Below are 14,502 nucleotides of genomic sequence, written 5' to 3' on the forward strand. Positions count from 1 at the left end.
GAGAGACAGAGAACATGAGAGGGAGGAGGGTCAGAGGGAGAAGCAGACTCCCTGCCGAGCTGGGAGCCTGATGCGGGACTCGATCCCGGGACTCCAGGATCACGACCTGAGCCGAAGGCAGTCGCTTAACCGACTGAGCCATCCAGGTGCCCCAAGATTTTATTTTTAAGTAATCTCTACACCCCATGTGGGGCTGGAACTCACATCTCAGAGATTAAGAGTTGTACGCTCTTCTGACTGAGCCAGCTAGGTGTCCCACATTTTACATTTTAATAACTGTGAAATCATCCTAAAAGTTTGCACCAATTACAGTCTTACCAACAGTGAGTTTGAATGTCTGTTTCTCAAAAAATGTTGGCCAACCAACGGTTGTCAAACTTTTTCATTTTTACCAATTTGATAGATTAAAAAATAATCATTTTATTACTTTTACCCATCCCTTCTCCATCTTTTAGTCTGTTGGTAATTACATATCTTTGAAATCCCAGATTAAAAGTCCATCCCTTTCACAGATCGTCCCTTACAAATTTCTTCCTTTGCTAAGCATCTACAGTTTTTCTTTTACCTAGGTCTCATGCTGCTTTGAATTTTAGTGATTAGACTATATGTTTTATTCTTCTGACCACTGTAGTTTGCAAATTTCTTGGAAAGACCTGATCTTATTTAGAGAAACAGAATTTAGAGCTAAACAAGACTTTTCTTTTTTTTAAGATTTTATTTTTAAGTAATCTCTACACCCAAGGTGGGGCTGGAAGAGATCAAGAGTTGCAAACTCCATTGACTGGGTCAGCCGGACCCCACACCCCACCTCCTCTTTTTTAAAAGATTTTATTTTCAGAGCTAAACAAGACTTTTAGAAATCATATTAACCAAGCCTGTCGTTTCTATAAATAACAGGAGTATTAAGCATTTGCAGAATGCTTACTGTTCAAAGGCCTTTCCTAGACATTAAATTAGTTATACTAAATCCTCACGTTAAGCTTATAAGAGAAACATGGTTATCCTTGGTTTGAGGAAACTAAGCTACAAATGATTTACTGAGGAAAGTGGTTTACTTAGAGCGGGTCCAAGACCAGAATCCAGCATCCTGGCTCCATTCACTGCTCCTTCTACGATATCCCAGCTGCTTCTCCTCTCCCTCACGCACTTAGCTGCACAATCAATATTTGGTGAATGAAATGACTTTTTAAAAAAATTGCCAGGTGTTGACAGTAGCTTGAATAGCCAAAATTAAATAAAGGAAACATGCTGGTGGCCGGGGATGCACAGCTCTCTACACATCTTTCGCCCTTCTTTGGGGGGCGGGGGGGGCGGCAAGCGCTGTCGGTAGCTTTTGCTACAGCGACCCTGTCCCCACCCGATCAGGCCGCGCCGGGTCCGAAGGAAGCACGGCTGCGCGCGGCCCCTTTAAAGCTGCGGGCGGCGCGTGCCCACAGGCCTTTCAAATGGGCCAATAAACGGGCGATGGGCGGTCCGTCGAGAGCCAATAAACAACGAGGACACTGCGGGGTGTGCGGCGGCCCAAGCGGTTTCAAACGGCTTAGAGCAGGCCCCTCGGTTCTGACCCGGCGGAGGTGAGTGGCCGGTGGGTCCGACCCACCCACCTAGGCCCTCGGGTCCAGGCGTCGCGCGCGCAGGGTTGCCTTGAACTCCGGGCGGGGGGCCTCCGCGACGCGCCCCTCCTTCGCCGCACGAACCCGGCGGTCTGAGGCGGCGAAGCGGGGCGGAGGCCGGGGGACGCGCGGCTGGGAGGGCGGGGGGCGTGGGCGCTCGTGTGCGGCCGAGGCCGCGATCCGGCTGACTCGAGCGCGCCGCGGCGGGGCGCGGGCTGCAGCGTCGGGGGAATGCTGGCGGCGCAGGGTCGCGCCTGGCGGCTGTGGGTGTTCCGGGGCTGGGGCGGGGGCCCTGCGAGCGGGCCCTGCTACGGTGCCCCTCGCGTAATTGTCAAATGAATGAATGAGTGAATAAGAACCTAGGAGGGCTGTTGTGGTTGTGAAGGGCCCGGTCATCTCGGAGCGTGACAAGGACTGCGGTACCGGGGCCTGCCCGCGCACCTGTGTCCCTGCCGGCTTGCTGCGGTTTTAACAATTCCGATCATAACCGCTCCGCCCTCACGCCAGTCTTTCTCTATCAAAAGGTGTCAGTAGAGTTCAGGTATCTTTCCAGCCCTGAAGGTTTGGCAGACCTTTGCAGTAGCCACCAGTGCAGGTTAGCTTGAGCAGGCCTGCTTCTTTAAGGTTCGGTAAGCTAGATTTTTTACTTTTTAGCCCTTACCACTCTTGGGCTGTTGAGATAGCTACCCTGCAATCGTGGTAACTGTCAGGCAGGATTTAAATGCATCCTGTTTTGCTTCTGGGGTAGAAAATGGTGAAAGCGATGTTGCCAGAGTGGCTACTGTGTGTTAGAAAATATATTCGTGTTGATGAATCCTAACAATGAGTTTTTCATTCAGCATCAATAGAGGGTAAAGTGGTTTTTGCAGAACTTGCCCCAAATTTATGCTTGGCTCTAATTCTCAAGGGGAACTAAGGCATCAAATCTTGGCCCAGAAATGCTGCCTGTCTTATTTTATGCATAATTATAGTAATTGAAAACTCATTTTTAGAGAGGTGAACTCCTTCTTTCTCCATTTTCATCACCCTGAAAAGTCCTTCTTTGACCTAAAGAGCCAATATATTAAGCTAACAAATTTTTGAAGCTTTTTAAGAAGTCTAAAAGATTTGGACTTTTCCGAAGTGACTGGATAAACTCTAATGTTGTTTTAATAAAATTTAATGATACAGAGGTGAAATCAATTTATTTTGCCAGCATAAATTAAACTTAGTTGGTCAACCGTGAGAAAAAGATCTTACACAAGTTTTCTAAGTCTGCTCACTGGAGCACTGGCAAGTAGGGTTTCCCATAACAATATACCTTATACTTTATTACTTTCAACGTTTTGATCATCAGCTTTGAATTATGAACAGTAGTATAGCCTACAACTGACAGCTCAATTTTAGCAGCAGAGCTTTTTCTTTTATTTATTTTTTAATTAACAATTTTTTTAAAGATTTTATTACTTACTAGAGAGAGAGCATGAGTGGGGGGAGGGACAGTGGGAGAGGGAGAAACAGGCTCCCTGCTGAGCAGGGAGTCTGATGCGGGACTCCATCCCAAGACCCTGAGATGATGACTGAGTCAAAGGCAGATGGTTAACCGACGGAGCCACCCAGGCGCCCTGTAGCAGAGCTTTTTAATTGCAATAAATTTGAATACCTTAATATTATGAACACTGTTCTAGATTTTGAGGAGGCAATTAGAAATAATAAAAACATCTTTAACAAGGCCTTAGGATATTGTTTAAAATCTTGATGTGGAATGAAAACTTTTTACTTTTATTTTGAAGTAAAACCAGGCTCTCTTAGGCTTCTTGACTCAATGGAGTCTCATTCATTCATTCAACACAGACTGAGGTTGATGCCTACTGTGTGTTAATCACTGTTCTAGATTCTGGGAATATACCAGTGAACCAGAAAAAGACAAAGCTCCTGACCTAAGGGAGTTTGACAGTTTTATCTCTCAAACAATTTGCTACACTCAAACAGTTTGCTTTCTATAATCCCTCTGGCCCAGCTCTGGTCCTTGAAAAAAATAATACTCAAATACTTTATTAGCAGTAGCTAACATTTATTGAATAGTCACGGGGTGCCACATTTTATCTTTTTTAATCCTCACAGCTTTTTACAGATGAGAAACTGAGTCTTCGAAAGGTTATGCAACTTATTCAAGATCATACAACTAATAGAATCTGAATTTGAACCCAAGTTAGTCTGTCTTCAGGGCCTTTGCTTTTAACCTGTGGTTGTACTATATGAAGTAATGAGGTCTGTTAAGGAGAATTCAGGAGCACTTTCTCGGTAGAATACTTCCCCTCCCTTTTTTCTTAATACTTCTAGCAGAGCCATGAGAAAATATGATAGGCATGGTAGTTTTTAGAGGGAAGATGGGGCGGTTCAAAATACATTATTTACTGGACAGCTGTGACTTTGGGGGAGATACTGGGGGAGCATAAAAGTGAGATCTTGATCTAATTACCATTGAAGGATTCCTGGTGAGCAATGTTGGGAGTGGTTTGAGATTCCTAAATGACTTTTGTATTTTTACCTCTGAAGTTCACTTATCTCATTCCTATCAGGGCGGTTGCCTTGTTTACATGAGATATCTCAAGCATGTTAAACTTACTCTTTTTGGCCTTTACATTTGTTGTTCTCTTTGTATACCAGCTCTGCTTAGGTCTCAACTCAAATGTCATCTTAAAGAGACATTTTTTATGCTTCCAATTAGAGTAGCCTTCTTGGCCACTTTTGCCTCACTTTCCTTTTTTATTCACTTCATAGCATTTATCACTATCCAATAGGTCATTTATTGTTTGGTTGTGTATTGTCTGATTTTCTCACAGAAAAAGAACGCAGAGCACAGATTTTTTTTTCCTTCTTCTACCTTTGAGGTTACTTCAATGCTCAAACAATGCTTGGAACAAAAAAGGTAGTCAAAAAATATTTGTTGAACAAAATTGGCCAAAACTGTCATAGTCTTTATGTGATAAAGTGATAAAAACAGTAAGTATATAACTAAAGCTGGCTGTGTTACTGTGTTTTTGGATGTGAGCCTTATCTCAACAGACTAATTTGGAAAGTCTTAAACGAAGAAAACTGGAAAAATGGTAGTTTTATGTTTGTGTCACCTGGGAGGGAAGGTAGATTTGGCTTCCCCACTCCTGCCTTTGTTGTTGTTATTATTTATTTTTTAAGATTTTATTTTATTAAGTAGGCTCCATGCCCAGTGTGGGGATCGAACTCACAGCCCTGAAATCAAGATTACATGCTCTACCGACTAAGCCAGCCAGGCGCCCCCCTCATCATTATTTATTTATTTATTTATTTGAGGGAAAGAGAGAGAGGGCATATGTGCACGCTCACATGCGAGTGGTGGGGGACAGAGAAAGAATCCTAAGCAGGCTCCACACTCAGTGCGGAGCTTGCTGGGGCCTGTCATGGGGCTCCATCTCATGACCCTGAGATCATGAGCTGAGCCGAAATCAAGAGTTGGATGCTTAACCAACTGAGCCACCCAGGTGCCCCTCTTTTTTGTTTTGTTTTGTTTTTTTAATTTAAAAAACTTTCTATGGAAGTTTTTAGGGGTATTGGTTAAGTATATTTTAGGGTGTCCCACTCCTGGAATTTATCTGATGTTTTTCTCATGATTAGACTGGGGTTATGGTTTTTGGGGATGATGATGACAGAGAGAAAGTGCCATTTTCATCATATCATGTAAAGGATACATACTATCAACATGATTTATGACTGTTGATACTGACTTTGATCACCTGGCTGAGGTAATGTTTGTCAGGTTACTCCTCTATAAAGTTAATTTTTTTCCCCCATTCCATACTGTCCTCTTTGGAAAAAAGTAACTATGTTGCCTACATTTAAGGAATGAAGTTATGCTCCCTGTTCTTTGGGGTGGAGTATCTGCATAACTTATTTGGAATTCTTCTGCATGGGAAATTTGTCTTTCTTTCCTCATTTGTTAATTTAGTCAAGTATTATATTAGTATGGAATGAAGGATATCTATTTTATACTTTGAGTTATATTCCAATACTACTTTTTTTTATTGCTCAGATTGTTCCAGCTTTGTCCATTGGGAGCTCTTTCATTTGGCTCCTGTGCCCCCTTTAACATACTGACATCAGTGTGTATGTGTGTGTGTGTGTGTTTAATAATTATTTTTTAACACTCCCTTACTTTCTGGCACTACAAGATGATCCAGGCTCATCTCGTATATCTCTTGTCACAGTGCTAAAAATCAGCTATTTTTCCAGGGAGCTCTGCTTCCTTTTATTGGAGAATGATATAAGAAACCAAGATTTGGGCATTAAGTATTCTCATTGCTGCTTTCTTTCTTTCTTTCTTTTTTTTTTTTTTAAGATTTTATTTATTTATTTGAGAGAGAGAGCACAAGCTGGGTAAAGAGCAGAGGGAGAAGCAGACTCTCTGCTGAGCGGGAAGCCCGATGTAGGACTCGATCCTGGGCCTCCAGGATCGTGACCTGAGCCGAAGGCAGATGCTTAACTGACTGAGCCACCCAGGCGCCCTCATTGCTGCTTTCTTTTAAGCCCTCTCAACTAATGGAGCAGAGTTAGTTTTATACTAACTCTTGTATATAGACCTGTCTGTAAATATTTCTGTGTGTAATCATCTGTAACTATATTTATTAAGTTAAACATGAGTTCTTACTGGTATCTCCAATTCTAGTTCATTACCACATAGACCATTCTAGCCTTCTCCCCTTGCTGATCTGTGAATTTCCATGTCAGCAGTAGAAACCTGGCTTCCACTATCCATTTACTTAATTGTTCAATTCCAGTAAACATATATAGCAGCATCAGAGTTGTTAACCCATACTCTCATGGGAAACCACTTTATCAACAGAGTACAGTGCTTATGTACAGTTCCTTGTGCAGTTATTTTGTGTAATGTCCCTTCTTTTGAGTTTATCTAATATTTTTCTCATTATTAGACAAGAGTTACATGTTTTTGGAAAGAATGCCACAGAATACCGTCATTTCATATCAGGGGATATGTGACATCGACATGATATCACTGATGATGTTGATCTTTTTTTTTTTTTAAAGATTTTATTTATTTATTTGAGAAAGAGAGAGAATGAGAGAGAGCACATGAGAGGGGGGAAGGTCAGAGGGAGAAGCAGACTCCCTGCCGAGCAGGGAGCCCAATGCGGGACTCCACCCAGGGACTCCATCCAGGGACTCCAGGATCATGACCTGAGCCGAAGGCAGTCGCTCAACCAACTGAGCCACCCAGGCGCCCCCTGATGATGTTGATCTTGATCACTTGGTTAAGGTAGTGTTTGCCATGTTAATATGTGAGGTTACTATTTTTCCTTTTCTATATTGATTCTTTAGAAGTGAATCACTCTGTCTAGCCCACCCTCAAAGTGGTGGAGGGCTTAAGTACCACTTAAGAGTATCTACATTTATTATTTAGAATTTGGGAAGGAAGATTTGTCTCTTCTCCCCCATTCATTTCTTTATTCAACCATTTATCTATCAGTATATCTATTTTGTACTTTTAGTTATAATCTGATTCTGTGTTACTTATTTTTTTGCTCAGTTGTTCCAGCCTTGACCATTGGGAGATCTTTCATGTTGGCTTCTGTGTCCCTTTGACATGTCTCCGTCCTTTTTTTCTTTTTCAGCATTTCCTTACTTTCTAGTACTATAAGATGCCCCAGACACATCTTATATTTTCCCTGGCCCAACCCTAGAATCAGCCAGTTCTCCAAGGAGCCTTGATTCCTTTTACTGGACAGTGATTTATAGAAACCAAGATCTGGGTGCTCCGTGTGCTCATTGCTGGGAGTGTCATTATTTCTAGGCCCTCTCAGTGGACAGAGCTAAGTAATATATGTATGTATGCTAACTCATGTATATGCATATACATACAATTGTTTCTGTATCTTTCTGTCTGTATATTAAAGTAAATATGAATACATACAGTTCTTTCCAACTTTCAGAGGAAGCTTAGGTCCCAAACAGATGTCTTCTTTGTAACTTGCTTTTTACTGAGATCTAACTTTTTCCCCCAATTAACACTTTTTAAGTGCCACAGAAAACATTGCTTTTCATGACCTGGTAACAGCAGTGGTTGACCTGGGATGTGATCTTTGTTTAGATGCATTCAAAGCATAAATTCTGACTCAGCTGGAATGGTCATATATTTTTGGCATAGATACGGTGTCAGAGAAGCCATGGTGACCTCATGTCTCTTGACCTTGTCTCTTCAAACATGATTTTTGTTATTTTATTAAGAGATAAGAGACCTTCTTTGATCTCTTAATTATATTTTTTAGAGATTTGTTATTAAATGATTTTTAGATCCTTTCTATAAAGATGAGAAAAAAATTGAGTAGTTTCAAGAATTTCTTGAAATGAAATTCATTTGTTTAATGTAGATGTGTTTTTGCTTTTGTTTTTTCTTTTCATTTTTCAATCATAAGACTTGAAGTAGCATACTTCATCTGAAAGTCAGCTACCAGGAAGTAAACCAAAAAAGGCTTTTCAGCAGCCTAAGTAGGTATCACAAATTTTATTGGCTTCCCTCAAGTAGATCCTATTCTCTCTTAGGCACAGTTTCAGCTTGCTTGGTTCTTTAAATCAAGAGCTAAAACTTAAAAAGGCAGCACTGTTACAAGCTAACTAAAAGTGTTAGCTTGATCAAAAGGGTTGAGAAGAAAAGCTAAAATGTTAAAACATTAAAATTCAAAAAAGCTATAGAACCATTTAGATTTGGTGCAAGTGTCCCTCATAACTCTGTGGCAGTAGGGGATTATCCTGAAAAGTTTAAATGATTATTAGTATACTTTATTTAAGAAGACTGGGAGGCTTAGGTATTTTCTTAGATTTATATGAAAAAAAAGTTACATAAAATTGTTGTTCCAAGGATTTGACTTCTATTTGGCTACTTTGGCTGTCTAGAACATCTTATTCCCTAATCTTTTTTTTTTTTTTTTTAATTTACAGTGTTGTTTTTTGTTTTTGTTTTTTTAAGATATTTATTTATTTGACACAGAGAGACACAGCGAGAGAGGGAACACAAGCAGGGGGAGTGGGAGAGGGAGAAGCAGGCTCTCCGCTGAGCAGGGAGCCCGATGCAGGACTCGATCCCAGGACCCTGGGATCATGACCTGAGCCGAAGTCAGACGCTTAACCGACTGAGCCACCCAGGCGCCCCACAGTGGTTTTTTTTTTAAATAATCATTTTATGTCCTTATCCACTTGTAGTATGAAGTCCCTCATTTGTAGATTTCAAGAATCTTTTTCAGTACTGTTATTTCACATTTTTCTTTCGGTCTTTTTTTATGTACATTCTTTAAAAAAAAAGTCTCACGAGGGGCGCCTGGGTGGCACAGTCAGTTAAGCATCCAACACTTGGTTTTGGCTCAGGTCGTGATCTCAGGGTCCTGAGATTGAGCCCCACATGGGGCTCTGTACTCAGTGGGGAGACTGCTTGGGATTCTCTCTCCCTCTCCCTCTGCCTCTCCCCTCCCACTCGCGCGTGCTCTCTCTCTCTCTCTCAAATAAATAAATGATTCTTAAAAAAAAAAAACGTCTCATGAGGGGCACCTGACGGGCTCAGTTGGTAGAGCATGTGACTCTTGATCTTGGGGTTGTGAGCTTGAGCCCCATGTTGGGTATGGAGATTACTTAAAAATAAAATCTTAAAAAAAAAAAAAAGTCTCATGAAAGGCTCCTAGTCTAGAACTAGTATGAGTGCTTCATTTGGGAGGAGAGACCAAATCTCATATCAGAAATCTCCGTGCAGTAAATAAAACTGTTTTTTTACGCTTCTGAGGACTACTTATTTTGAGCAATGTTTAATATGGGAGATCCCTCCAGACAAAATATGGACAGTCCCTTTGAGTATTATAAAATGGCATTTACTTTTTTTTTTTTTTAAAGATTTTATTTATTTATTTGACAGAGAGAGACACAGCGAGAGAGAGAACACAAGCAGGGGGAGTGGGAGAGGGAGAAGCAGGCTTCCCGCAGAGCAGGGAGCCCGATGCAGGGCTTGATCCAAGGACCCTGGGATCGTTACCTGAGCCGAAGGCAGACGCTTAACGACTGAGCCACCCAGGCGCCCCAAATGGCATTTACTTTTTAATTAATAGCAAATCTGCTTCCTATAGGATAAAAAGGAATAGATTATCTGTACACCCAAAGAAGCAGTTTGTTTTAAACCAGAGGAGACTTGCCTTTCTTGGTCCTAAGAGTGCTAACTTAGGTAACTTAGGCCTTTCTTGGACCAGAGGACTGAAATACGGGTTAAAGTCTGAACTGAATCTAGAATCCCTGAATGACTGGGATGATGCTTATAACAACATAATAATGGTAACTACCATGCTTGAGTATTTGGTAGTTGCCAGGCAGTCTGCAGTACTCCTTCCTTACATAAAGTCACTGGGTTTGTATAATATGGCCCTTTTTAGTCCCTGTTTGGCTACTTGAGTTACAATTCTGTTCTTTACTTTTGCTTAGCTCTTTTGGACTTTCACACACAAGCCTTAACATTCTCTATTATTCCCACTCATTATGCCTTTGCCTGGCTAATCCCTATTAATTTCCTTTAATTCTCAGCCTTAATCACAGGCATACCTCAGAGATACTGCAGGTTCAGTTACAGACCACTGAATAAAACGAATAGCACAGTAAAGTGAGTCAATTAAATTTTTTTTGGTTTCCCAGTGCATATAAAAATTATGTTTACACTACACTGTAGTCTGTTAAGTATGCAATAACATTATGTCTAAAAAAAAATGTGTATACCTTCATTAAAATATATTTTGGGGGACACCTGGGTGGGCTCAGTCAGTTGAGCATCTGCCTTCGGCTCAGGTCCTGGGATCAAGCCCTGCGTCGGGCTCCCTGCTCAGAGGGGAGCCGGCTTGTCCCTCTCCCTCTGCTGCTCCTCCTGCTTGTGCTCTCTCTCTATTAAATAAATAAATAAAAATCTTTAAAAAAAATAATAAATAGGGGCTCCTGGGTGGCTCAGTCGTTGGGCATCTGCCTTTGGCTCAGGTCATGATCCCGGGGTCCTGGGATTGAGCCCCGCATCGGGCTCCCTGCTCAGTGGGAAGCCTGCTTCTCCCTCTCCCACTCCCCCTGCTTGTGTTCCCTCTCTCGCTGTCTCTCTCTCTCTGTCAAATAAATAAATAAAATCTTTAAAAAATAATAAATAAAGTAAAATATATTGTGAGGCGCCTGGGTGGCTCAGTCAGTTAAGCGTCTGACTCTTGATTTTGGCTCAGGTCATGATCTCAGGGGTCGTGAGATTGAGTGCCACGTCAGGCTCTGTGCTGGGCATGGAGCCTGCTTAAGATCCCCATCCCTCTTGCTTGTGCATGCTCGCTCTCTCTCAAAAAAAAAAAAAATGAGATATAGATATACACACATCATGTATATATAAATGCTAACCATCACCTGAGCTTTCAGCAGTTTGTAATCTTTTTGCTGGTAGAAGGTCTTGCCTTGATGTTGATGGCTGCTGGTGGTTGCTGAAGGTGGGAGTGGCTGTAGCAATTTGTTAAAATAAGACACCAGTGATGGGTATTAAAGAGGGCAGGTACTGCATGGAGCACTGGGTGTTACACGCAAACAATGAATCATGGAACACTACATCAAAAACTAATGATGTAATGTACGGTGATTAACATAATAAAAAAAAATAAGACACCAGTGAAGTTTGCTGCATCAGTGGACTCTTCCTTTCACAAACAATTTCTCTGTAGTATGTGATGCTGTCTGATAGCATTTACCCATAGTAGAACTTCTTTCAAAATTGGAGTCATCCTCTCAAATCCTGCTGCTGCTTTTTTTTTTAAAAAAAGATTTTGTCAGAACACAGAAGGGGTGAGGGGCAGACAGAGGGAGAAGCAGGTTCCATGCTGAGCAAGGACCCTGGGATCATGACCTGAGCCGAAGGCAGATGCTTAACCGACTGAGCCACCCAGGCGTTCCCCTGCTGCTGCCTTATCAACTAAGTTTATGTGACATTTCAAATCCTGTGTTGTCATTTCAATAGTCTTCACAGCATCTTCACCAGGAGTAGATTCTATCTCAAGAAACCACTTTCTTTGCATATCCAGAAGCAGCAGTTCCTCATCCATTAAAGTTTTATCATGAGATTGCAACAATTCAGTCACATCTTCAGGCTCCACTTCAGATTCTAGTTCTCTTGCTGTTTCCACCACATCTGCAATTACTTCCTCCACTGAAGTCTAGAACCCCTCAAAGTCCTCCACGAGAGTTGGAATCACCTTCTTCCATACTCCTGTTAATGTTGATATTTTGGCCTCTTCCCATAAATCATGAATGTTCTTAATGGCATTTAGAATGGTGAATCCTTTCCAGATGGTTTTCAGTTTACTTTGCCCAGGACCATCAGAGGAATCTCTGTGGCAATTACAGTCTTATGGAATGTATTTTATAAATAATAAGGTTTAAAAGTCAGAGTCACTCCTTGATCCGTGGGCTGCAGAATGAATGTTGTGTTCGCAGGCGTGAAAACAACATTAATCTTCCACATCTCCATCAGAGCTCAACTTGGGTGACTAGGTGCATTGTCAATGGGCAGTAATATTTTGAAGATTTTATTTATTTATTTGACAGAGAGAGCACAAGTAGGCAGAGGGAAAGAGAGAAGCAGGCTCCCTGCTGAACAGAGAGCCTGATGCAGAGCTCGATCCCAGCACCCTGGGATCGAAGGCAGATGCTTAACTGACTGAGCAACCCAGGCGCCCCTGAGCAGTAATATTTTGAAATGAATGTTTTGGTTTTTTTTTTTTCTGAGCAGTATGTCTCAACAGTGGGCTTAAAATATTCAGTAAACTGTGTTTTAAACAGATACGCTGTCATCCAGGCTTTGTTTGGTTTATAAAGCACAGGCAGAGTAGATTTAGCATAATTCTTAAGGGCCCTAGTATTTTCAGAATGGTAAATATACATTGGCTTTAACTTAAAGTCACCTGCTACATTAGCCCCTAACAGGAGAGTCAGCCTGTCCTTTGAAGCCAGGCATTGATTTCTCTCTAGCTATGAAAGCCATATAGAAGGCTTCATTCTCACTGGAAATCTGTTGTTTAGTGAGGCTACCTTCATTGATATCTTAGCTAGATCTTTTGGATAACTTGCTGCAGCTTCTTCATCAGCACTTGCTGCTTCACTTTGCACTTTGATGTTACAGAGATTACTGTCCTTAAGCCTCATGAACCAGCCTCTGCTGGCTTCAGACTTTTCTGCAGGTTTACCTCTCTTCTGTCTTCATAGCATTAACTGAAGAGACTCAGGGCCTTGCTCTCAATTAGGCTTTGGCTTAAGAGAATGTTGTAGCTGGCTTGATCTTGTATCCAGACACTTAAAACTTTCTTCGTATCAGCAGTAAGGCTGTACCATTTCTGCATTCACTAGCATACCACTTTTAATTTTTTTTCAAGAATTTTTCCTTTGCATTCACAGCTTGGCTAATTGGTGTAAGAGGTCTAGCTTTTGGGTTATCTTGGCTTTGGACATGCCTTTCCCCACTAAGCTTAATCATTTCTAGCTTTTGATTTAAAATGAGGAACGTGGGACACCTGGCTGGCTCAGTCAGTAGAGCATGCAGCTCTTGATCTCAGGGTTGTGAGTTTGAGCCCCACATTGGGCATACTTAAAAAATAAATAAGTAAAATATTAAAGTGAGAAACATGCAAACCTTTTTTTCACTTAACATTTAGAGGTCATTGTAGGGTTGTTAATTGGCCTAATTTCAATATTGTTGTGTCTCAGAGAGCAGGGAGGCCTCAGGAGAGAGGGAGAATAGGGAGGCTTGAAAGGCTAGTGAGTGGAGCAGTCAGAACCCAACAGCCTTTATCCATTAAGTTTGCTGTCTTTTATGGGTATGGTTCATGGTGCCCCAAAACAATTATAAAAGTAACATCAAAGATCACCAATCAAAAAAAAAAAAAGATTACTGATCACAGATACAGATCACCATAACAAATAAAATAATAATGAAAAATGTCCATGTCCAAAATGTGACACAAAGTGAGTAAATGCTATTGGGAAAATGGTGCCCATTGACTTTTTGATGCAGGGTTGTCACAAACCTTCAATTTGTAAAAACCACAATATCTGGAAAGTGCAATAAAGTGAGGTATGCCAGTATCAGTTTCTCGGGGAGACCTTCCCTGACCCCTGAGTCTAGATTAGGTGCCTCATAGTAGCTGGCCCCTGATCCCTGGGCTACTATATTGTACAACCTATACTTAGCACGTAGCTGAGTGCCTAACAGAGTAACCTCACGTGATCCAACAAGCAAATGTACTTGTGGGGCAGGGGGATAACATGGATGTTGGGATTCTTAACATGTATAAGGCAAAATCTCATTTAAATTTTACAACATTTCGTTGAATTACCTTAGGCAAGTTGCTTAATCTCCATGCCTCAGTTTCGTTGTCTGTGAAATGGAGGTGATAATATCAACTTCAGAGTTATAAGAATTTAAATGAGTCCGTACATGTGAAGTGCTTAGAATAGTGCCTGGCACATAGGGAATGCTCCAGAAGTGTGTATTAAATAAAGAACCACGTGATGATCGTACTGTTAGGACAGATGATGAAACTGAGGCTCAGCTAGAGTGTGACAAAGCAAGTTTTAGAACTCAGATCTATCTCCAGAGCCCACGATGACAGGTTTAGATTGAATTTAATCTTGACTGGAGCTCTCTACAATCAGACTTATTGCAAACAACTGTTCTACTGCCATGGCTTTGCCAAAGTCAAAGATTCTAAAATTAAAATTACCCTCTTTCAATGATTTTATAATAAAAAATGGATAACTAAGAAAACAGTGGCAAAACTTTTAAAATTTCAAAATCTGTTGCTGAGTGATTTCTCACTTTGAA

At 41.3% G+C, this 14,502-nt stretch overlaps 1 protein-coding gene across 2 annotated transcripts in view; it reads left to right on the forward strand.

The window, feature by feature from the left end:
• Nucleotides 1-1,479: 1,479 nt before the first annotated feature.
• The window catches only part of CKAP5 (cytoskeleton associated protein 5), a 105,196-nt gene continuing 92,173 nt past the window's right edge, over nucleotides 1,480-14,502 (forward strand). The window contains exon 1 of one of the 2 annotated variants that reach the window (XM_081798159.1): nucleotides 1,480-1,574. The gene's annotated coding sequence lies outside the window, so the exon portion shown is untranslated. The remainder of the gene's footprint in view (nucleotides 1,575-14,502) is intronic. The other variant, XM_081798160.1, reaches the window with a different exon arrangement.

This window comes from Leptonychotes weddellii, chromosome 11, assembly GCF_054177405.1.
Source record: "Leptonychotes weddellii isolate Sample4059 chromosome 11, ASM5417740v2, whole genome shotgun sequence".
In the NCBI taxonomy this organism is placed as follows: Eukaryota; Metazoa; Chordata; class Mammalia; order Carnivora; family Phocidae; genus Leptonychotes; species Leptonychotes weddellii.